A 22,464-nucleotide genomic window follows, 5' to 3' on the forward strand; every position below is an offset into this window, starting at 1 on the left:
GTAGCCAGGTAGTGAACACTATCATGATAGGTCTCTATCGTGTGCTTCTTAAAATGAACGTGCAAATGAACTATGCGGATTTATCTTTAGAAAACATTTTATTTGAAGATTTAACTCTAGGCAAAAGAATCACCTGGAATCATATGACTATATAATCATAAAAATTTAGAGATGAAAAAAGATCTAAGAGCTGATCTAGTCAATCCTCTTAAGTACACAGGATTGTAACCCGCAATGGGTTCTCTGGAGTATTCTCCACTCTGGGTTTAAATGACTGCGGCAATGGAGTCACCGGTATTTCCTTTGAATTTATCCCACCTTCCACCTTCTTACTAGGAATTTTTCCACATATTCCACAGTTTCTTCTCATTTACACAGACCACCATGTCAGCACTGCTCTAATCACATTCTGCATTGGGTTATATTGGCCAGGTTTTTGTCAATATCAGAGAAAATTCTGGGCACATACAAAGAGTGACCAGTTGACACCATCAAGCCTTCAGTAGCTGGGATTACTCCCTACACAAGCACCCACTCACATTTGCTTCTATCAGTTAGCTCAGTCACTTCTCTCAAGGTTTCCTCCTGAATCAATCCTTCCATTCTGTCACTTTAACAGTTTTCCCTTTTTTTTTTCTCTGAATCTCATCAGTTTGACTCATTGCAGGTTTTGGTTTGGTTTTTTTTTAATGGCATGCTGTATTCCAGTCTAATAGTGCCACGTGGAAATTATCGATTCCCAACATGTTGCTTTTAAATATATGGCATAAAATGTATTGCTGCTACTTTTTTTTAAAAAAATCATATTTTAACCTTGTAATTTATTTGTTTTCCACTTTCACTCTTAGTTCTCTTCCTATTACTTAGTATCTGATTCCACTAAATATTTATTTGCATTTCAGATATTTTTTTTCTCCCACATATTCATTACCTTTTTTTTGCATGCTAAATCTTGCCTTCTGATTTCCAGAGAATATTGCTAACCTGTCTTGATTAGTCTTATTCTTTCACTTTTCCAACAAGTATTTATAGCATCTCCAAACACAGTAAATTTGAGTTGTTTCATTTGCACTATCATTAGTAAATAAGTATATTCAGATTCTGAGTTCAGTATTCATGAAACTAGATGATAAACTTCCTTAAAATCACTAAACCATGTGCAATTATTTAAGTGTGGGGTTTTTTTTGGGGGGGGGGGAATTGTTTGTTTTAAAAATTATTAAAACATTAAAATTATATATTCCTTCGTTCATTTTTAAGTGAACTCCTCAGATGATACCTGAAAGTTCAAACATCCTGTTGTCTTTAGCATTCTGTGTAACTGAAGGTTATTTAAGCACAGGGTTGGGCTTCACCTGAGGGAGCAAAACCACAGGGACAAAAACATAGAAAGAACAGGTCAAAATCCAGTTTAAAACTCAAAATACAGCAGATTGTGTTCTTTAATGAGAAATTTTAATTTTACGCATAATAGGCCCAACCTAAAGCCTCTGTTGTTTTAGCAGCTCTTATTTATAGGAGCTGCCTCATTTAAGAGACACCATAGGAAAGTGACGACTGCCTGAAAAAACAGGGACCTTACGGACTGGGCTCAATACATGGCTAATAAATAGTTTGTGCAATATATTCTGATTTGTCAGGTATTTTGGACTACATTCCTACAGATACTTCAATATATGCTGCTTGTGAGAATATGGATTGAATACACTGAGGTTTATTTTTTCTTAGGTGAGAGTGGAATAACGTTTTAAACTAAATTAAGGAATTAAGCATTTGCGTTAAATATAGTGTCTTATGTTTACTGTGTGTACAACAAGGGAGTGTGTCTACTTACTGTACGTTATTAGCCAAATGTGCTCAAATGGCTGACTTTCATTTACATTAACTGGCATGTCTTTTTTCCTTCAGTGATATTCTATTTGTTTCGCAGACATTGAGAGACATGAACAAAACTAATGAATATTTCTAAGCAAAATGCTTCAAAATTGTATACTTTCAAAGTGACAGAAATATTTAATTTCACAAGTGTGCCCCATTTATGCTCAAAATAGAGTATTTCACTGGGAGAATCTACATGTTTCAGCATCATCTATCAAGAGTGTTTAGAACAGGAGTGGCATCTTTCAAACGCAGCATTTACAAGTCACCACTTGTCATTAAATGTAACTGTATGTTCAAGGGGCTTGTAACAATAGCCTTTAATTAAACTGGGGACTGTTAGAGGGTTTCTGTTGCCCTTTGAAGTTCTTAATTATTAGTTGTATCCAGCCTTTTATGGCCCACTTAAGGTTAAATTAAATAATTAAAATATACCTCCAAGAGAAATGTAAAGACTTTACATGTTTTAATTAAACTTCTGAATTTCAAGGTTTTTAAAATAATAACATATGTTTTGATTTCCTTGCGTTGGCAAACTAGAATGCTACATACATTAAGCAAAAAATTGGTAGCTTTTTATGGGAATTATCGCTAGGCATGACGCATGTAAATGAGCTATTTTCTATGCATGGCTGGCAAAAGTGCTAATTAAATAGTTGGTATTCAAGGCTATGCTCGTTCATTGTTTAGTGACATACAAATCCAGCGATGTGTGCCAGCAGACATTTTAAGTTGAATGTTTTCTCCTCTACGCTCTTTGTCATGAAATGGTGGCACCATGATGAGAACACTAGTGTAAGCAAAACACTGAAATATGCTTTAATAATGTTTTAACCATGTAGCGACACTAGCCTAGTTTTCTAATGAATTTTTAATTTCTTTCTTCTTATAAGGATGTTACGAGTTATCGCTGATGCATATTAAATCATATACACGAGTCATTTTCTCACTAAATTTGCATAAAATGGCTAATGCTAATGCACCAAACGGGGCTTACTATATATGGTACAGTAAATATGCCCTTGCACGTTTTCTGCAATCAATCTCCTGTATTTCATTAGCAGCCAGATAAAGGTCTGTTGCGAAAAGGGAAAAGAAAAACTATCATGTGTACACTGCGAACTTATGATGCCTATGATGATTTCGACGCAGTGATTAGAACCCAGTCTAGAATTAGAATTTGCATGAGACTGAAAATAAAGTTCCTTGGCAAGCGCAGCTAAATGGTGCCCCTGAAAGCAGCTGCTAATAAACCACCAGGCAGTTCATTGAGACTTTCCACATTCAGCATCGAGCACTGGGTTTAAAACCCACGTAGCCCATTATTTTAATTTTTGCAGTGCTTGATGTATCTCTAACATTCCTTGCTAAACTTATAGCCACCAAAATCTTGCCAGCTCCTTGCTATTTCTCAGCGCAAGTTAAAAATGCTCTTCTTCTCTTACTGTTATATACACTCACCTTCCACCCACACTAATTGTCCCCTTTTCGTCCTCCTGCTAATGGAAATTATATATATTTGGCCAACACGTATTTGAATTGATAGCATGGTTGCAGTAAGAATGGTGTCACTGCTGCAATATTATTAATCTAAACAAAAACCTTACATTTAACGATGGAAACTTTGTTCCCTCTTTTTTTTCTTTTTGACATCTGGAACATTATTGTACCTGGTGCAAAAAAAAAGTGCTATTTAAAAATAAATATATGCTTTGCCCTACAGTTATTTTGAATTAGTCTTGATAAATAATTAAGTAATGCATAATATATTATTTAGATGCAATGGTCTTAAGAATTTGAGTGGTATTTCAACTACAATTATAGTAATTTATTTATCAGTGAAAAATTTACATAATCACACTTCAAAATCCAGTGGACTGGAGAGATATCAGAAGGACACCCAGGAATGTGCGTAATGACTCTGGGCATTAGATTAACTTAATAATGTAGTGATGTGCAAGATGTTATAATATCTAACATAGCTATATTTGGTGAACCATTTTTAAATGATGAAAGCTAAACATTGTTTTCTCCTTTCAGTTTTATTTTAAGAAAAAAACAAATTTTAAAAGGAGAGTAGGAATAGACCACTTTATAGGAAATAAAGAATGGAAATAATAGAATAGAAGAAAATTTAGATATCATTTGCAATAACATCCTGGAGTGTTTATTCTTCAACTACCAGAGGAAACGTTGATTTTATTACAATGTCATTAAAGGGTTACTTGATTTTGTGTAGTTTTTAGACTGCATTTTAGACTATCCCATTGGCCATCAGTGGTAAAGGACAATGCAGGGAAGAAGTGGAAGATTTATGTCTTGACAGTATAGGCAGGTGGGTGACAAATGTAACTCACTCCTGGCAACTGCGTCACACTATGCGTCTTCCCTCAGCCCATGAAGTCTTTTTGAGGCATATGAGGTGGAGCTTGTGGGTATGATGGAGCATAGTGAGCCCACTTCATGATGATGCACATGCAGATACAGAACACAGGTTTTCCGGACTCAAAGTTACCCGCACAGGCACAAATGCACTCGCAAGCTTGCATATGCCAATTGTGTCCATGTATATGCTAATAAAATATAAGTAGCTGTCGTACGAACCCAATTTATGCCATTTGAGAATTATGGAAATTTAGAGGAAGACATAAAATTAATATTCATATGTTTGCCAACAATATATTTATGCCCACTGGTAAAATATTTGTATCTCATAAAATCCTCAGAGCACACCTGAACAGTAACCTATATAACGTGTGCTTACACCAATTACAACCATAGAGAAGGAGGCTTCAATGGCCTGTTTGGAAGCAATTTCTTAATATAAAAAAATAAGTGAAGAATTAGCTCTGGCTCCGTTTCAGCCCGTACCACCACCAGGTAATACTTTCCCATGCACCTACAGCAAATTCTGAGATGCTAGGAGAGCAATTGCTTTCTGCGGCAGAGAATAGCCAAAGACAGTAATTCATACTTTATACAAAAGAGTGCTAATTTTACATTTTCTGATGTACCACAACTGCTGCTGAGTTAGACAGGTGAGAAGAAATTGCATATGTGTGCTCTCATCCTTGCTGTGCAGGTTTTCTGTCACTGACTCCAGCTTTCTCATGCAAGGTTATTGTGTGTTAGATTCCAATTACATTAAACTATTACCGTTATTCTCATGATAATAATATTATTTTATAGCACCCCAAACTCTTGTTTCCTAAAGATAATATTCTACATGACAATGACAGTGGAGTATTTTTTATGTTAATGTCCCTTTCAGAGAACTGACATTATTAGCAGAATGAATGTAACTTACTTGAAAAGACATCTCTTAAAAAAAAAATATCAGATTTTACAAAACAATTATATGCTCCTTTTCAGTGGCACAGAGTTTATTCTGGAATTAAAACGATCCCACTCAGATCATACAGGTCCTTTTACAAAAGGTGAAGTACTGGTCCTATTCGAGCCCGAAGACAGACTGACCAAGCTTTGACCCAAAGCACAGGACATTAATTTTTCTCAACAAACTCTTCTTAGAACCTAAAGAAAACAAATTACTAACCGTTTCGCATAGTCATTTATTTATGAAGTTCATTTTGACTTCTACTTTTTCTGTGCTGATGTACAAACTGGAGGTCAAAAAGCTAAGCAGAAGGTGGTTTCTTATCACAGTCGCCTATGCATTGGTAGTTCCCTTACTTTCTTTATCATATGGTTCTGCTGATCCTATTCACTACTGCAGCCTTACTCACATACCACATGGCTTTTGGCACCATCAAAGCCATAACAGTCTACAAGTCATTATGGAAATGAAGAAGACCCATGTTTCTATCACATACCGTGCTTCAGCATAGATATTTAAACCATCAGTGTTCAGGAGGAGTGAATGACCATTACTTTCCCACATTACATGCCTCAGGTTTCAGTAAGAGCTGACGGAACTGGAAAAGACGGCAACAAAATATCTACACCTGGAGCAGCAAGATCAGTTTCACCTGAACTCTATGCATCTTGTGATTGTTCCTGCATTAAATATGCGTGTGTTTACCATTATATACATATACCATATATTTACCATTATATATATAGTCTTTGGAATATGGCCTTATGGTGTTGCCCATGCACAAAAATTTCAAAGGCAAGTGGTGGCAGGTATAAACATGAACAGCATCCCAAATGGCTGGGGTACCAAAGAGTCCTTTCCAAAACATTACTCCTTTAGCTATAAGGCACTCAAACGCATAACAGGGTCCAAAAACCAGCCTATCTTTACAGCACCAACATGAAGATGACCGCTTCTGAGGGGCTGCTGTCCCATCTGGCCAGGAAATTAGCTAACACAAACAACGGTCCAGCACAGAGGAGGGAAAAAAAAGAAAAGAACCGGGGGGGGGAAGCCCTGGCTACAAAGTGAGGACAGGGCCCTCCGAAGTGCTGTTCCATGGCCCTGGCGACAGCAGGGTGCGGGTGGTGGCCATGGCAGGTGGGTCAAGCTCCACCCCACACCCCACCGCAGCCAAGATGGTATCATTAGCCCCGCGCAGCGTGATTTCTCCCTAATCCTTTCTGCAGCATACAACAAGTTTAAATGTCCATGCATGATGTTATTAACTGGCTTTGGTAACCGCTTAAGACACAGAATTTTTTTTCCCTCTTTTTTTTTTTCTTTTTTGGGGGTGGGGTTGGAGCCCCCCCCACCCCACCCCCCCCCCAGCAGAAGAGCACACCGGAGGATGACTAGCGATAATGACTCAATTACTCGGCAACGGGGTACTCGGGATGGGGGGGAGGAAAGGAGGGCTGGCAGCTCCTCCTACGGCAGGCAGCGCTAATTAGCGATAACCGCTAAACAACAATTAACAACCGCCGTTAGCAACGCGGCCTCCGGGGCCGGGCAATGTGCCGGGGGCGGGGAGAGGAGGGGACACAAGCCGGGTACCGGCCCGGGCCCGCCGCATCCCGCCGCATCCCGGCCCCGGCCGCGCCGCCGCCGCCTCCGGTCTCCCGGGAAACACCAATCAGCGACGCTGGTGGGCGGGGCCAGGCGGGCGGCGGCCCAATGCCCGGCTCCCGGCGGCCCCCGCGGCGGCCGGCCGCCATCTCGGTGGGGGGTGGCGGGGCCCGGTCTGGGCCTGGGCCTGGGCCTGGGCCTCGGTAGGCGGCCGCCCGCCCGCCCGCCACTCCCGGCCTGTGGCTGGGGCTCGGACCGACGGGGGATCCGCTGGGGGAGCGGGGCGGGACAAGCCGGCGGAGCGGCCGGCGGAGCTCTCGGGCCCGGCGCGGCCTCCTTCCTGTGCCGTGGGGGTGCCCCCCAGGCGTGGAGGCCGCAGGGCCAAAGCACAGGCCGTTTCTTTCCATGGGGGCTCAGGGAGAGGTCTTCCCCTCAGTCCCGCTCTTCATCTGCTGTGGACAGTACGTGCACCGCCTCCTTGGCAAACCAGCTTGTAATAGTAAATTTTTCCTGTTATTTCTGTCAGATAAGGGACAAGATCCAAATCCATGAAGCCTAGCGATAGTTATTGACCTGCTCTGCTTCCAGTCCAAATTGTACGGAAGCAGGATTGGGCAGCCCAGGCTCCAAGTGGTGCTTAGGAGGACAAGCGCGGCGAGGTTTAGCTTATAGCTTAGCATTAGTTGTATGGAATTATGGGGAAAAATAGCTTTTTTTAGCGTTAGCTTTAAAGACACAGACTGAACACCCGGTTTCCTTTCGCCTGCATTACATATATATCTAAAATCTACAGGTAAGCAGCCTGGTGTGAGACTCGGTCCTGCTCCCTGCAAAGCCAACGGTGCAAGTTTATCCGTGTTAGACTCTGACCGTGTCAGGTAATCTCTGTACCAGCTTTACACCGCACACTATGAATGTACATGCCTGCATACACACATATATGTTTATAGTTCTACACAAGCGAGAACTTTGGGAAGAACAAAACAGGTTACTGTTGATGGACAACAGCAAAGCCAAAGGGTTCTTTTTTCCTCCTGTCCCACTCCTTCCCAGAAAGGCCCTTAAAAAAGACCCTAATTTTTACCACTTGCCATTTAGTTAGGAAATTTAATTGTCGAAGTCTGATGTTTTCTTTCTTCTTAATTAAAATAATGGAAGCGGTAAGGGATAATTAATGTGCTTACCCCAGGGTGAGCAATCTACAGAAGTGGTGTACATTTTAAAAATCGAAATGGACTTTTTCCATCGTGTCTCTGTGGGACAGCTACGCACTTGCCCACCCCCTTTCTGGAGGTAGCCGACAGAAATCAGAAAACAACTTTTAATTCACACAGGAAGGGCAGGATCTGCCCTAACGGACAGCGCACCCTTGGCTTCTCCACAAAATGAAATATTTCACAACTTCTGTTTTAATTGAAACAGAAATAATGAACCCACCCTATGCTAATGTATATTAATGGCAACTTCAGGGAAGGGGGAGATGCACTCATGAATATCCCCATTCATACCAGGGGCCATTCCTGGAGGGGTAAAGGCAGAAAAGACCCATTTCTCCAGCACCAAGGCCCACCCGGCCACCGCGCCGGTGTCCCCAGCGCTGCAGGTGATGGCCCTGCTGGGAGAGGCAGCCGGCAGAGAGGCTGAAGGGGTGTCTTATTCACCACAAGGGCAGTTACTCATTGTTTTGTGGTTTTATGCCAGGGACTGTACAGGGCTTTATGAAAAATGGACAGAATCGCAGCCACTTAGATTTAAAACACATTCTAATCAAGCACATACAACTAACTCCTCGCGGTGTCTTTGAGCTGTTTCGTAGTTTGCGCTGTGCGTGAATGCTAATCGGAGCACGAAACTGAATAGCACTCATAACAGAAACCATTATCAAATGAGGGTAAAAAAAAGAAAAAAAAGGAAGTAGTAGTAAAAACTGAGAGAACTGGAAGCATTCCTTCTGGTACCTGGGTCTACACCTAGATACCCTGATGGATTTCCTCCAGCACTTGGAGAAATACATTTCCCACTGCTTTGCTTGTCTGTTTCAGCCTTATTTCTGCTAAACATTCAACAAGAAATCTTCCCCTAGACTCAGAAGAAGCGACCGGTGTACTATGGACTGCACTTATTAACATTTTATCAGTCCCAAGCTGGAGGGTTGCAATAGTTGCCGAATACAAGCTTGTTCGCACAGTTTATTTTCTTAATTACAGAAGAAGCAGTTTGGTAACCTGAACTTCTCAGGAAACTATTACTGAGCTCTACGCACCAAACCCCAGTTCCCATAGGAAAATTAAAATGTTTATCTGACTAAAATAACTTGTAAAGGAACTCTTTTTTTTTTTTTTTTTTTTACCCTGCTTCTTTTTGTATTTCATGCATTGTAGACCCTAGCAATGATATTAGTTCTAGTGTGGGAAAATATTATAATTGAGATCTGGTAAGTTATTTGCAGACTTCAAGTTTTTCTTTACACTGTGCTGACATTTAGTACAGCCCCAGTGAGGAAAACAATGCTGCCATTCATGGCTCTAGACGTAGATTTCAATCGACTTAAGCGGGCACAATGAAACTTGGTCATTCACTGGTTACCCATATTGTGTTCTCAAATTTTCTCTCAGCAAAAGTATAATGACTCAGTATTGTATGGTCACATAGACAAGGGCTCAGAACAAGAGACACTAGTTTTGTCTGACGGTGTGAGAAAGTCGTGAAGGGATCTTTTCTTCCAGATGGTGTTAAATTCAGCTGCCTTTTTAACATTGGCCTTGCACAGCAATCTGCTGCTCCCTTTTCACAAAGAATAAGCCTGGGTCCCTGCTAGTTAACATGCATACTCACGCAACCCGCAACTTCACTCCAACTGTTTTACAATGCGCTGGTATGCTAAATAAACTTGATCTGGTCTCTCTAAATCTAGCCTTCAAAGAACTGGTCCACTGATAATTATACTTATGTTTTTCTTTTCCCTCTTACATAAAGCTGCGTATGGTTTGATTATTTATTTTTTTCTTCCCCCCCCGCCCCCACAAGTTTTAAGGAAACGGCACCTAGCAGATAGATAATCCTAGGAAGCGTCACTCGCTGCGTGAACCTCTTCAAGCATAAATTTGGAGGGCATGCTGCCACATTTCCACATGCTCCCTTTTCCCAAGCCAGAAGTTAGGACAAAAGGGGAGGAGAAACGGGGCACTTTGCTCCTAGAGCAGTGAAGGAGTAGCAGTAATATAATAGTAGTAATAGCCAAAAGTATTTTATTGGTTGATAGTCACGTAACATTAATAAGGTACAAAGCGATTTTAATATGACAATGGCCAACATGCGATTATAATGGTGATGGGGTTTTTTTTCGCGGGTGTTTTTTTTCCTCACAAATTTGCATCAAAGACCAAGACGCAAGCAACAGCTTAAGGAAACTGACCCCATTGAATGCCTAAGTAAACAGTGGGCTTCCCCAGAAAACAGCCTATTGCCTTAATTGAAGCTCTTTGAGAAAGAAAACCGCGTACTTTGTCATGTAAATGTTAATTGTGGTAGACAATGGCTCTAGGTAAATAGCACCCCTGGACAGGCAGTAAATGAGAGGCGTGCGGGCACTCTGCGGTGAAAGGTTGGGGGAAAAAACACGTTTTCGGATGTAAATAAACAAGGGTCCGCTCACCGGTCGCTACAGCAGTAAAACTTCGGCACGTGCAGCGCAGCCAAAAGGAGGGGTTTTTTTACCTCAAAACAGCCTGGCCGGCGTCCCGGCGCTGAGCCGAAAGTGCGGAGCGATTATTTTGGGTTTTTTTTCGCAGCTACGGGGAGGATAAGGGATAACTTTTTGAGGCCAAACTCTTCTGCTTTTAAATCCACAGCACGCTGGCTGCTGCCAGGACCTGCTGGTATTCACAATGTAAGCCCCCGAAACAATGTTGTGTGCAGTTGGAAAGTTAAAAAAAAATAATAATAAATTAAATAGAAATTAAAAGCAGCGCGCAGAAGGGTGGTGGAGACTGAGCTCTCCCCCCCCCCACACACACACACGCACACGCCTTCCCTTATCTCTGATCTTATTTTAAACCTGATGTGGGGTTTCTGACAACGCCCCTGGGGAAAGATGTTTAGGTCAAGTCCAAAGGAAAAACGTTAAACCCTTGGCAATTAATCCCGCTTGGTTTCACTGCAAGAGGTGCCTAAGATGCTGTAATTAGCACCCCAACTAGTGGTTTGTTTTGTTTTTGGTTTTTTTTTTTTAAATGGGTTTTTTGCAAAGATTGCCCCCCACACCCGAGTGCATTTCCCACCCGCAGCCATGGCTGCGGGTGGGAAATGCACTCGGGTGTGGGGGGCGGGTGTGGGGAGGCTGCGAGGGAGAGGAGCGGGGTTTGGTACCGGGGGTGGGCTCCCCCCCCCGTCCCCCTGTCCCCCTGTCCCCGTCCCCCGCCGGGCTGTCTGTCACCGGGCTACCGGGGCACGGCGTTGCCACTTGGCCCCGAGCGTGGGAATGGGAGCGCCCAGCCGTTCACATCTCCTGCACGCCGTTTAACGGAATCAATTAGGCAAGACAGACCCTCCGCTTTCCCCACCCCACATCCCCTCCCCACCCCACATACACATACACACACCCCCTTTCAGTTTTTTGGGTTTTGTTTTGGTTTGTTTTTTTGTTTTGTTTTGTTTTGTGGGTTTTTTTGTCAGGTCTATATACGTCCTAATTATTTCGGTTTGGGATGCCAGAGCTGTTTCCCGGATAGATCTGATCATCCTTAAACAAAAAGAGAGGAGGCGCACACGTGGGTTTTGGAGTAAATGTCACTTTCATTTCCAATGCTAGGGCGCAGAGTAAGACACAGAACATTTTTTAACACTTTGACAAGGATTGGGGGGGGGGGGGAGGCGATCTCGTCTCCATCATGTCTTTCTGCTTCACTAGCTTCCTCAAGGAAACCCTCTCGGAACAGAGAAGCATCTGTGCTCGCGTTTTGAATAGAAGAATAAAAATCGGCCATCACTTCTTTTTTTTTTTCCATCTTTGTGCAGCTCCGCCGAGTTCTCAGTAGATATCAATTATTAAGCTGCTCCACACTTCAGCTTAAACTTTTTCCGAAAGCCTGCTTTCATATTACTTGAAATAAACCCCGATGCTTTGTCTCAGATGCACACAAACATGTTTTGGATTGGTATGTTAGTTTGGGGTTTTTCAGATGTTGGTTTTTAGTTTGATTTTTTTTTTCCTCAGTTCGGTCCATCAGTCTACCCAGTTTGATCACCACCACCGTCGTCTTCATCATCACCAGCCACCACCTTTATTTTTAAGGCCATTTCATTGCAATCAATCATTTCGCAAAATGAAACTCAGCATTTCCAAATAGCTTTCTCAGGGAAAAAAAAATAAAAATCCACTTATTCCAGTTAAACGTTAGCTGTCCTGGCTTTCCCTTTATTTATTTATCCAACAGCAATAGTTGCACATGCATTGTTTACCATCAGTACCATTTCCTCTGTGCAGCGCCTGGCTATCCGCTCTGTGCCATCTGACAACTTCATATTTTGGAATAAGTATGCCATTTAATTTCCTCCACTCCCACCTTCAGCTGTAAAAATGTTAGATTCAATAAGCGTTCCTGACCTTTCTCGGTTTTTACTGTCTCTCGCGGTAGGTCTTTCATTTTCGCACGCTGTACGATGATCTTGAAGGAGTTTTTACTTTCGGTTATCTAGCTTTATGAAGACCAAAACACTCATACAGCTAGATAACCAAAGATAACAACTCGCTTCCCTCAAAGCTTTTTTTTTTTTTTTTTTTTTCCTTGCTAGAATCCAGATTCTTTCTGGCAAACAGGCGTGTTGTTTCCTCCAAGAGTAGTTGTGACCTGGTTTGTGTGTCTCTGTGTATGTGCTGCTAATAACATCCAAAAGAGATCTGTTGCCTTCAAAGTTTATTCCGAACTTTTCCTTTCAGCCAGTAATTTCCGGCAGGGATAGCCAACAATTCGTCTTTTAATACCAGAAAATAAAATCAGCTATTAAGGTGCGTCAAGCTGCGTTAAGAGTGAGAAGCATCCATCCCTTCATAGGCCTCTATTTGCATTGTAAATCGCTTCGTTCTCACGGAAGACTCTTTAGCCTCTATAAAGATGTAAAGCCATCGGCAATTTCCAGCGCAGTGTACGGAGGAAGAAGGAAAAAAAAAAAAAAGAAGAAAAAAATCCCATTTCAGTAGAAAGTGACAAGATGATTCGAGGATGCGGCTCCTGATCCCTTTAGATTATGCACGGCAGAGAGCTTTTTTTTTTACCAAATGGTGGCAGCTTGATTGCCAATATCTTGCGTGCGTGTGTGTTTTTTTGGGGGGGAAGATCCTCGCTTTCTCGGGGCTCCTAGAGCTGGGGAGAAGAAGATGCGGTCTTGCCGGCTTGCTGCTGCCCCCGGTCTGAAAGAAGGAGAAAAGGGCCATCATTGGAGGGCTTTCAGTGCCAAAATGTGGACCAGCCCGGCAAGGTCAGAGGTCCTGGACCGCGGGGAGACCAAGGTAATGATGATGTCATGAGAAATCTCAAGTACACACGGCTATTGATATGCATGAGTGACCGGCCCCGGCCGCGGCCGGCGGGACCGGCATCGCCGCCTCCAGCGCCGCCGGCTGCCGCGGATCCGCCCGCCGCCTTTACCTTCCTCCTCGCCAGCGCAGACCGCTCTAAGATATCCGCTGGCTGGAAGAGAAGCTCGCTCTCTCTCTCTCTAAGGACACATAAAAGCCTTTTCAGACCCGGGGAGCGCCTCTGCCCCTGCGTTTCTCTTCTGGCAGCCTCCGCGCTTTGCGGGGAGATGCGAGGTGCGCTTTGCCGTGCGGATGGGAAGCGGGGCCTTGCTGGCTGAGGCCGGGCATCATCTCTGCGCTACGCAGTGAGTCGAGGTGTAATTACATTGACAATTTGCTCCACTGTGTTATGGGGGGGTGGGGGTGGGGGGGTGTTGTGGGGTTTTGGGGGGTTTCGCCTTTTTTTTTTTTCGCTAATGGCTCCTGATCTCGGCGGTGTTCCACACCTATAGTGATTTATTTGCAGGTATTTACACCGGGACGGTTGTGCAAGGCGTTTTTCCTCTGCCTGTCTGCTGGGAAAGCCGGGAGCAGCAGGCTTGGTGTATTTTATAGCATCTATACCCTGTCTCTCCCCCCTCCCTCCTTCCCTTCCTTCCCTCCATCCCTCCCTCCCTCTCTCCTAGCCTGTGTGTATCTCTGTCTCTGCGTTAGAATGCAACACAGGTGAACATTGCAGCAATATTTATCTAAGGCTATATATCGTCTGGCGAAATGCCTTAATAAAAACGCTGATTTATCGTTTATTTTTATTAACCTCGTACTTAGAGCGAAGAAATGCACGCTGATGTTACTTCAAGGAACCGATGGAGGCAAGTCTTCCTAAACTGTTAGGACGCCTTATGTACTGTTTAAGGATTTAAGTCTCGCAGTTCCCCCTCCCCCCCCCCCGAAAAAAAAAAAAAGAACATTATACGTTGAATTATTTAACAGCATAATTTGTATAGAATTTTTCTAAGTCTAAAGTGCAAACATTAAAGGTCTCTCGAGTGTATGTGATACAATGAATCTTCTCGCTGAGATCTACCATATTTACTGTTGAAATTAATAAATTCACTTCCACAGCCCGTGCATGCTGCAGCCGGTACAGGAGGCACACTGAAAAATTCAGCACAGGCAGAATATGGACTGCTCTGCACTCCTAAAGGAATTGCATTCCTAAAATCATGCTGCTACCGTTCTTTTAAGGTGCAAAATAAAACACAACATGCCGTGCTCTATGTTGCCGTACAGTCGGAGTCAGCATAGCACACTGCATTTAAATGCATTTGTCTGTAAACTAACCTGTGTTTGCATGTGTTGCTATTTTTAGGGCTAAATTTTTAAATGCATGGAGTTACACTGAAGTTGTTGCTCTGTGTGGGCTACATAGCCTGCTTACGTGATAAAGCATATGTGTATACATAGGGGAACCATATGTACATGTGTCAGTCTAGGTACATGTGTGTGTATATGTTTGTGTTAAAACGCGTATGTAAAATGACAGCTGTATCAACCAGCCCATTTTTATCAGGAGTTAATATCACAAAGGCATGAAAATGGGGACGCAGTCTCATTTGTCAGACAAGGCCCAAAATTATGCTGCCACCAAGAAGTAACACACATACATCCGCCAAATCTCGAATTCAGCAGCAATATTACTGACAATGACAACTCATCTGTGCTTTCAGATTCTCAGCCTTTGAAACCCAGCATTTCTTTTTTAAACAGGTATTAGGTATCCCAGTACAGAGGGATGCTGCAATTTACTGCCAGTGCTTTGTACCTGAGAGACATAAGAGCTAATTGTGCCAGTGTTCTTTGTGGGAAATACAGAGCCTGGCACAAAATGCTTAGAATTCTTATAATCCTGCATTATTAGTTACTGAGTGTCTTCGTTACCTCTCATGCTGCTCAGGCACAACAGGGACAGCCAAATCAGACATCTGATGCATCCACAGGCACATGATCGTTTTGATATTATGTAAAATTCTAATGAGCTTTTCTGAATTGGCAGATAGACAGAAAGATGTTTTTTCTGGCAGTAGCTAGGGGCAGCAGCAGTGGTGATCAGGCATGTGTTGTGCACGACAGGCTTGTGAGCTTGTGCATTAAATTCTTCCAGTCAGAGGCATGGAAATTCAAGTGCTCCCCGTGTGTATGTGTATGTACGTCTATGCTTATAGAGGTGTGCATATATATAGCACGTTAACACAGACACCTTAATGCATGCATGTAAAAGATGTCACCATGTCACCGGATTTACAGTTAAATGCGAGGCACAATATTGCAAATTGGTATGTTGCGAAGATGCAAAATACACCTTTAAAACACCAAGCCCTGCTCTCACAACCACCTCGCGTAACACACACTGACTTGGGAAGTAACTGCAGCCAGCACCCCTTCACATTTTGTGGATTAATCATTGGAGCCTCAGGAAGTCAAAAGAGCCAACATGACGATGATGACCTAGCTCTTCATTAGCCATATTACCCATTACATTTTCTAACTCTCAGACACCTAGCAGGGCCTCAAAGTCGAATGGGTGTCCGGTAAAACTTGCTCAAAAGTTATTTGCTCATTCTGAATATCACAACAACGTATGCGGCCCTTGTAAAATACATTTCCAAGGCTGCAGTGTGGTCTAGCATGTGGAAAGTTTAAGCAATGTGCAGTTCTGAAATTACTGCCAAAAATACCACCTGAACTGTCAAAAGCAGCTGTTAACACTGCCTGCTTTCTTCCAGTTTACATAATTGTATAAAACTTATTTATTCCAAAATCACTCTAGAACTTATCTGCATATTGGAAGGCACAGAATCCAAAAATGCACTTTTTCCTCCTACCTCCCTAATAAATTCCTGCTAATGGCCTGTAGATTAGTATGTGATTGCCGTGCTTGTTTTCTAATCTTTTTATAGGTCTCCAGATGGCTGTGACGTAAAGAAGAAACATCCTGCGTGGATTTCTTAAGAATAAACAGTCTCCATTGACTTTAAAAAGGAATGCTTATGACTCTCTAATTATTGCAATCAGAGCCCTTTCCTAACGCCAGCATCCCTCCACCACCACCACCACCTTCAGCAGGGAAGACACACAGGAGCCCCTCTGAAGCTGCTGTGAGGGACATCAGAAGGGTGTAACGTTACATAAATCCCCTTTCCACACTGATTTACGATAGAATTCACATAGATATAAACCACGGCACGCCAGGACAGCCCAGGACAGCTTTCCCTGCAGAGTATCCCTTTCCCCCCAGCCAGGTAAGCCACTGTCTCGCCTACCGATGAAGGTGCCTCATCACGCCTTTTGTGACCACGATTTCATTCTACAGGCAACTCCAGGTTATACTTCTGTTACCATGAATGTATGGTATGCCAAGGAATATCAACTACAAATCCAAATTATGAAATAAGAAAAGGCAGACTACCGAGAATTCAAAATGTCGGGGGAAAATAAAATTAAAACCGCAAACAGCCAGTAACTAGACATGGAAACACTGCATGGTGTTAAAGAACACATATTCATGTCTGTAGGTAATGCATACCTTACCGCCTGATATTATTAAACAGAAAAAAAAATTTAAAAAATTACCGTTTCACGTGAGTGTCCCTCCCTGTGGACTGTCTGCGTTGTCTAAATCTGAAAAATAGCCAGGAAAAAAGGCGAAGGATCATAATTTAAAAACTTCCTTCCAGTGTTTGTTCCTGAAATACATGTGAACAGGTAAACCTATGTGTGTTCAGAAGGCGCTGAGTATATTAACATTTTGAGATTATTAAATAAATCACTGAAACGCTTGGCTCTAGATTAAACAGCGAAATAACTAGCCACATTTCCTGCAGATGATCTAATGTGACACAAAACAGATATGAGTAATGTACTTCGGTATGTGCAGGGTTAACTGTGGCAATCAATAGTTACAGGAAATAATATGAATAATTTAATACTAATAGAAAAAAAAACACAAATTGCGTCCTTATTTCTGGAGAACTATGATTAAAAAATGAGAGGTTAAGAATATTATTTGGGGCTGCTGAACAGAAGTGACGAAAACTACAGAGGCAGATAAAGGATTTGCATACTGTCAGCTGCCAGTTACTTAATAAAGGATGGAGGCTCCACCTAGCCTTCAGTTCAAAACATGCAAAACACATTAAGCCAGCGTTTCCCCGCTAGATTTACCAGCTCTTCCGCACCGCCGGTGTCCTGAAACCGGGATCACCGGGAAGGCATGCTCTCTGTTTACAGCCCTGACAGCGTAGCGGGAATCGCGGGGGGGAATAAATGCAACGTAAGCCACTCGCTTTCATTGCATTATATCGATTACATCATCCTCAGCTAAAAAAACCCCACATTATTAGTATTATTATTTCCCAGGGAGCAACCGAGTTCTTCTATTTTGCAGTTTCACCCCTTTGACGGACTCTGGCTGGACCGGGGTTGGGGAGGGGGATGCTATTTTTTGTGGTGGGAGGGGTGGAGGGAGGGATGGATGCAGCGGGGCACCCCTGGGCGAGTCCCCCCGCTCCGGTGACACCCGGGGCCGGTGACACTCGGCTCATCGGCCCTCCCCGGCCTGCGGGGCAGTCCCCCCCTCCCCGGCCCCCCCCGATCTGCCCTCAGGGCCGGACTGAGCCGCTGCCCCCGCCGCCTGGGCCGGAACGGGAAGGAAGGAAAGGGTGGCAGGAGCATCGCGCGTTTATCAACCGCCCCCCCGCCCCGAGGGGTGCGTGTCTTGACCGAGCTGCGTTTTGGATATCCCAGGAAGGAATGGCTGCGGAGGCAGCGGGTGGGCTACCTGCAGCGAGCAACACCTTGCACCCCAGCCAGCTGCAAGACCTGCCTTCGGCTTCTCTCTTTTTTCTCCTTCCCCCCCAACCTTTTTCTTTCCTCCCCCCATTTTTTCTTCTTTTTTCCCCCCCTCCTTTCCCCCCCCCCCCCTTTTTTTTTCCTTTTTATTTGCGTTTCCTTCCTTTTATTTTTTGTTTTTAAGCTCGAATATGCAGAGTCCACAGGAGTTAGTTCCTATACCCCAGTCCTGTGACTGTACCTGTGCCTGCACACCTTCCGAAAGCACCCAGCCGGTGCCAAAAATCTCTCTGAAAAGCCTCAGCTCTGCTTCCGCCGGCAGCCTGCCGGGTAATTAGCAGTTCCCGCACCTAACTACTCCCCACGACCAACAGGTTTGGCATCAGACGCACAAAATTCGGCTGACCGGCGTAAGTCGCCGTGTCAAGTCATAAACCCTGGCTTGTTAATCAAATTTCTCTCGCCGGGGGCGAGTGGAAGCGGCCGGAGGCCCCGCGTAGGCGACCCGCTCCGGCTGCCGGGCAAGAGGCGGCCCCAGCACGGGCTCCCACGGACCGGGAACCCCCCGACCTGCGCGGGCCTCCGCTCCCTCAGTTTTGCAGGGAATTTCAGGATCAGTCTATCCACCCCCCCCTCCACCACCACACACACAAACACACCGCGATACTTACATTTCGTCGCCTTCATCAGAGAAAGATTTGACCCCAGGTCTAGGGTGTGAGCCGAGCCGCCGGTAGCAAACAAAGATCCCCACGGCCAAGCCCCCTCGGAGCAGAGAAAGCTTTACGTGTCTCCAGAAATTCACGTCTTTCCCTTCGCCATCCCTATTTAAAAGTGACGCTTAGCTCCACGGTGTCATTCTTTGCGCGAACGGCTCTAAAAGATTTAGAAATCTTCCTTCCAGGAAAAGTGGAGACAAACGCAGAAAGTTGGCCTCGGTTTGGCTTTTTTTTTTCCTTTTCTTTTTTTTTTTTTTTTCCTCTTTTCCCATATTGCTTCCTACGCTTCCCGGAGTAGAAAGTGAAGTGTTGTATGTGAGGCTCTGCAAGTTTTTTGGGGGGTTGGCCAAGGTCTAGTCCAGCCCTCTCTGCTGAGGAGGACGTGCTCTGAAATTCAACCAATTTCCCCAACGCTTTTGTTGCTGATGAACTGAAGCCCTATTGTTCATCCATTGCCACGGTCTTTTTCAGTTCCTACTATACGTTATGCGTTGCCAGAGATAATGAATTTGCACCAAAACCTCTCACAATCCCATTCTGACAGACGGAACAAATTGGAAATGTCTAGTCTAAAGAAGAGCAATGGCTACCTTTTCCCAGAGAAGAAGGAAAGCGCACATTTCTTTGGAAACTTAAAAACAAAATAATGAAATTGCAGCAAAAGGTCAAGTTTTATAAGATGTTTTCCTCCAGCTAACTTCTGAAGAACAGTTTCTTCCCAGTCTTATTTTTTGGGAGGCATTTCCATTTTCTGCAACTTCTGCCAAAACCAACCAGCCGGCCAACAGCAGAAAGAGGAGGGAAAAAAAAAAAAAAAAAGAAAATTAGGAAAAAATCACGCTACTAAGAAAAAAGATTCTCTTCCCATCCCTGCTGTCATGCAAACTTGTGGTGTGACCTTTCGTCGCTGGAAAGAAGATGTCCGAAAGCGCTGCCGGTTCCTTCTGTCCCCCCTCGTCCATCGCCCCCGGTTTGGAAACAGCGTGAAAACGCCCATCAAAGCCCGGCTGGGTTTTAGGGCGCGGGAGGCGGGCGGGGAGTGAGGGGAGAGGGCGGGCGGGGAGAAGTTTGGGTGTGCGCCGGAGCAGGAGGTGTGTGGGGAGGGTGGGATGGAGGAGGGTGGGATGGAGGAGGGATGGAGCGAGGGAGGGATGCACGGTGGCTGCAGGGAGCGGGGAGGCGCTCTGCCGTCCCCGGGTGCTGATTTCGAGGCGGGGGGGACAAGACAGTGGGGACGGCCCCACCGTATCCCCCTGGTACCTCGGCATCCCCCGGCGGCGTGGCCCCCGAGGGACCCGGCGGACAAAGAGACCTCTGTGAGGAGCCAAACGCGAGCGGAGGGAATTCAGGAGGAACCCCCCCGCCTGCACAGGAAAAAAAAAAATAAATCCAACTGCTGAGAGGATTTATAAAAGTCTGCACCGCTCCACCCCTGCCAGAAACACTCTGGCGTTCCTACTCCCCGGTGTGGGCGTTTCAGCCGAGTTGAGATGCTTGGGTGGAGAGGCAGTTGCCGCCGCCGAGGTCCGGAGAGATGCTCCGGAGCATCTCACAGCAGGCTAGCGAATAAATAAATAACAACGTCAGGAGAAAAGGAGAGAAAACGGCTCCTGACAGCGAACACCCCTCGCTTTCCAGCCGCCGGTTGCGTTTCACCCCGCCGCCTCGCCGGCAGAAATTCCCCGGGCGCTAAAAGTTCTCCAAACATCCTCACACCCCGCGGCGTCTCCAAAGGGAGACACGGGGGGCGAGGAGGAGGGAAGGAAGAGGAACCCAAACCGCTCTTCTGCACCCTCACCCTCGCACCGGTCACCTTCCGCCACCAGACACCCACTCCCCGCTTATACCGCTCCTCCTGCCGATAAGGATGCGGGGATCACCGCAACCCTCTCGCACCCAGCCCCGTCCTGGCGGTACCCGGAGGGATGCTTCGCCTCCACTGGCTTATGCAATATTTTGGGGACAGATGAAGAGTTATTTTTAATTTTTTTTTTTTAAATTTGCCTGGAGTTTTCTATTTCCCGCTTGCCGCCTGATGAAGAGAAGCAGCAAACAAAAAAAAAAAACAAAACCAAAAACCAAAAAAACCAACCACGAAACAACAAAAAAATTAAAAAAAAAAAAAAAAAGCAGGACGAGCTCGGCGGTGCTGCGGGGAGGTGGGCTTTGTTTTGGGGCCGCACGGGGCGAGGGGGCGGGCGGGTTGTTGCTATTGCTGTTGCTTGCAGAGCTCATTTAATCGGGCAGGGGCGCGGAGCAGCGCGCAGCGTCTCCGCGGCTGCGCTGCCGCCCCGCATCCCCCCCGCCCCCATCCCCGTTTCACGTTCAAGGTTTAACGGCGAGGTCACGTCCACTGACGTCAGCTCGAAGCATACTGTACGTCCGGCCACATTTACATACATCAAGGAAATTAGGGCATTAAAAAAAAAAAAGGAAAGAAAAAAAAGAATATGCAAATGCCGCTGCTGGGAGAAGAGACCGCGGATTCCCGGAGCGATCGCCCCTATTGCGGAAGATCCTAATTAACGGAACAGAAAATCTGGCCTCCCCTCTTCTTCCAAACATCATCACCACCATCATCATCATCAACAAAATAAACAACCCCGAAATGAGCGATCAGGGCCGAGAAAAGCCCGGCTGGAGCGGGCGGCTCCAGCGCTGCGCCATTCTCCTCTCCTCCTCCTCCCGCTCCTGTTGGCTCCAGCGTCTATTATTTTTAATACTGATGCATATGTAAAGGTATATTTGCATTTTTTTTAATTTACTGAAAGTTACAGGCTTTTCCTTTGATGTCTCCTTTCTGTGGTTTTATTTATTGTTTTTCAAAACCGCCACCCTTCCCCCTTCCCTTTTTTCCCATTTCCCCGGTTTTGGGTTTTTTTTGGCGGCACACTGCTGCGTCTGTGTCTTTATATTCCGTTTCCTCCATGCTTATGTTTGTGTAAGGTTACAAAATGCGCACAGCGCTAATATTAAAAATCAAGGTGCACAAGATGCTTATTGGGCCTTAAGAGGGGAGGAGGATCTCGTTTCCCTGCTCAGCTGTCATACCGCCAGCTTGGAACTGGAACTTTGATCGCCTAATTAACTTCGCATCAGGAAAACAAAAAAATTAAAATTATACAGTTTTAAGGTATATGGCGGTCTAGATAATGCGTGTGATGGGGACCTTTTCCAAGGATTTACAATATCTCAGTGCTGTATTACGGCCTGTAAGCGCACTTACATCTGCCTCAATTTCAGGAACCTTTTATTTCAAAGTCTTCTCTTAAAATGTGCAGCCCCAGGTATGGAGAGCTTTCTCTGTGGAAGACATTTTGTATGTTCTGTCTTAAGTGCTGCATTATTAAATGTATTACATCTCGTTTCAGCGTGTGTAGCTTAAAACCCACCACCTAATTCTTTACAGGAAAGGCATTTTTAGAGTCTATTTTAAAGTATTGCCGATAGCGTTACATTTGCTTTATCCGAAAATCCACAGGCCTTGAATTGCATTACAAACAGCGTGAGCGCATTTTGGTTTCCCTTAATGGGGAAATCCTTACGAGAAAGAA

At 44.7% G+C, this 22,464-nt stretch overlaps 2 long non-coding RNA genes across 5 annotated transcripts in view; one reads left to right on the forward strand and one right to left on the reverse strand.

Moving 5' to 3' along the window:
* The window catches only part of LOC141735946 (uncharacterized), a 127,938-nt gene that overhangs the window by 100,384 nt on the left and 5,090 nt on the right, over positions 1 to 22,464 (reverse strand). For 2 of the 4 annotated variants that reach the window (XR_012584869.1, XR_012584867.1), the window contains exons 2-3: positions 18,863 to 19,670; positions 16,974 to 17,021 (exon numbers count right to left, since the gene is read on the reverse strand). This is a non-coding gene — a long non-coding RNA (uncharacterized LOC141735946). Of the gene's footprint in view, positions 1 to 16,973; positions 17,022 to 18,862; positions 19,902 to 22,464 lie in introns of those variants that run through there. The other 2 variants (XR_012584868.1, XR_012584866.1) reach the window with 1 other exon arrangement.
* LOC141735947 (uncharacterized) lies at positions 12,873 to 16,945 on the forward strand. Its single transcript, XR_012584870.1, has 3 exons — positions 12,873 to 13,705; positions 14,466 to 14,588; positions 16,301 to 16,945. It is a non-coding gene; the product is annotated as an uncharacterized LOC141735947 (long non-coding RNA).

The sequence above is a fragment of the Larus michahellis genome, chromosome Z, assembly GCF_964199755.1.
Source record: "Larus michahellis chromosome Z, bLarMic1.1, whole genome shotgun sequence".
Classification (NCBI taxonomy): Eukaryota; Metazoa; Chordata; class Aves; order Charadriiformes; family Laridae; genus Larus; species Larus michahellis.